This window comes from Quercus lobata, chromosome 9 (genome assembly GCF_001633185.2).
Source record: "Quercus lobata isolate SW786 chromosome 9, ValleyOak3.0 Primary Assembly, whole genome shotgun sequence".
NCBI classification, from domain to species: Eukaryota; Viridiplantae; Streptophyta; class Magnoliopsida; order Fagales; family Fagaceae; genus Quercus; species Quercus lobata.
In genome coordinates this window covers 6,654,956-6,657,726 of record NC_044912.1, presented here as the reverse complement: position 1 = coordinate 6,657,726, position 2,771 = coordinate 6,654,956, and the positions used below count along the sequence as shown (strand labels likewise).

Here is a 2,771-nt window from a genome sequence, read left to right as displayed (position 1 = left end):
GTAAGTGGGAGAAGGAAGAGCTTCCATTTTTCAGCAAAATCCCCAAAATTTTGGTGGAACATAACAATACATACTAGACTTCAAAGATTATTAATAGATCTTTTTGACTTTTAGCTTTGTCTTCAAAAAATATTTAAACTTTGTTTTGAACTTTTTAAGAAACAGCATTCTTCTGGCTTCAAAAAACAGAGAGAGAGAGAGTATTCTTTTGAGTTTTATAGATTTGTCTTCAAAGAGTATTAAAAATTCTTATATTCTTTCCGAGGAAAAACTTTTTTTTTCTTATGAGTTCTTTCCTACAAAGATTAATAATTCTTTTGGTTCTAGCCTTGTCTTTTAAGTAATATTAATAATTATTTATCTATCTAAATCATTAACGTTTTTTCAGTTGTAAAATTTTATGATCTTCAATCAGATCCAAAGACCCTCACACAGATGATGAAACCTTTGGATTGATGATCTCTTCAAGCCTCACAAAACCTTGATACTCTTGCTCAAACTGTTGTACATAAAAACAATGCAAGGTTAGTTTTTCGAAGACCAATTTATCCGAAGAATAAATACACATATAAACCACTTTGAACAGGTTAAAATGTACTCACAAAGGAGTATAACAAGCCTTGAGGTGCAAATTAACACAAAATATCCTGGAAAAACTTGCAAGATCAAATAATAAGGTGCTGTTTGGTTAAAAAAAATGGTGTATTCAATTTTTATTTTCATTTTTGTGTAATCATTTTTTGAATATGAATACACAATAAAGGATCCATTTTCACATTCATTTTCTATACATACCAGTTTAGCACTTGTTCCCTTCTCTTTTTCACTTAAAAGAAAGCAACTTTTTTCACTTACACATGCCTATTCAGAAGTCAGAACAGAAACAACATTTGCTCCTGTTGCCAAGTTGGTCACTATTCAAACTTTGTTATCTGTTGTCTCTGCTAAAACTAGCCCCTCCATCACTTGATGTCAACAATGCTTTTCTCCATGGTAATTTGGATGAGGAAGTGTACACGAAACTTCCACCTGGTTTTTCCCGACATGGGGAGACTTGAGTTTCCAAACTCCATAAATCCATATATGGTTCAAACAAGCTTCTCTCCAATGGTTTGTAAAGTTTTCTCAAACTATTCACAATGCTGGCTTCTCTCAATCACGGGCAGATTATTCCTTATTTACCAAGATCACAAGGACGTCCTCCACCTTTGTCTTGGTGAATGTTAATGACATCATTGCACGATCTAAGAAAGGCATCTTCTTGTGTCAACGAAAATATACATTGGATATCCTTAAAGATGCAAGATTATTGGGTGCTAAACCATCTGCTTTCCCCATGGAACAACAGCTTCACATGACTCCCACCGATGAAACTTCTTTATCAGATCCCTTTGCATATCGTCGACTTGTAGGTCATCTCATCTACCTTACTGTCACTAGGCTAGACATTGTCTACTCAGTCCACATTTTGAGTCGATTTATGCAAGATCCTCGCACCACTCACATGGATGCTGCCATTCGGGTGCTTCGATACCTCAAAGGCACTCCTGGAAAAGGCATATTACTCTCCTCATCCAATCCACTCACTTTAAGTGGTTTTTGTGACTCAGATTGGGCAGGCTGCCCTGTGACTCGACGCTCTACTACTGGTTTTTGTGTTTTCCTTGGCGCTAATCCCATCTCATGGAAAACAAAGAAGCAAACTCCAATGGCTGAAATATCTTTTGGATGATCTTCGTGTTTCACACACCTCACCCATCCCAATCCATTGTGATAACCAAGCGGCAATCCATATTGCTGAGAATCCGGTGTTCCATGAATGTACAAAACATATTGAACTTGATTGCCATTTTATACGAGAGAAAATCCAATCCAAATTGGTCCAACCCTGTCATATTCGATCCCATGACCAAATTGCTGACATTTTTACCAAACCTTAGGGTAAAGATTCTTTTCATTGTCTTATCAGCAAGCTAGGCGTTACTCACGTACATGCTCCACCTTGAGGGGAGAGTATTAGAGACCGTTAAGGGATTCCCAATCAGCTCAATTAAGGGGTTTCCAATCAACTGTAATTATATATTTTTGTTTAGGTTCATTGTAACAACATCTATATATTCAGACCAATGTAAAAGTTCTATACACAGCAAATATAATTCAGACAAATATTTGTCACTCTATCTTATTTTACACACTCATGATTTCTTGTTGCTAACGTGATCTTTGCTTGTTTCATGATTTTTACACATTCAATTTGTTTTTCAATTTTTCTCTTTTTTTTGAAGTTTTTCATATTTGGATAAATATTTTCTCGTAGACATTTATAATGAGAAAATATTTATAGATAAATAAAAATCAATTTATAATTAAAAATGATAATTTAACTAAAAATAAAATTTAAAATATAGAATAATAGAAACCTGGTTATTGTGATTTTTTTAAAGCCGTGACCACTTTAAAGTCTAAACCTGCACAGATAAAAATTAATTTATTACATGGTTCAATAGATTAGTATCACTATAATACAAATGAAATGATATGATACACATCAAATTATTAATTGGTGTGATAATTTATAATAACTAGTCGCTAACCTATGCGATGCACAGGAAAGCTACTGTGTACGAATATTTAAACAATTATTTGTTTCTTCATCTTTGATTTCACATTAGGATTCCTATCCTTAATATGAAACATTAAATTATGAAATGGAAAATATAAATCAAACTTAAATTAAAATTAAATTTAGGATTTCAATCCTTTACATCCTC

The 2,771-nt window shown here is 33.4% G+C and overlaps 1 pseudogene; it reads left to right on the top strand.

The window, feature by feature from the left end:
* The first annotated feature begins 705 nt into the window (after window positions 1–705).
* On the top strand, window positions 706–2,275 carry LOC115958912 (annotated as a pseudogene).
* The last annotated feature ends 496 nt before the right edge of the window (window positions 2,276–2,771 follow it).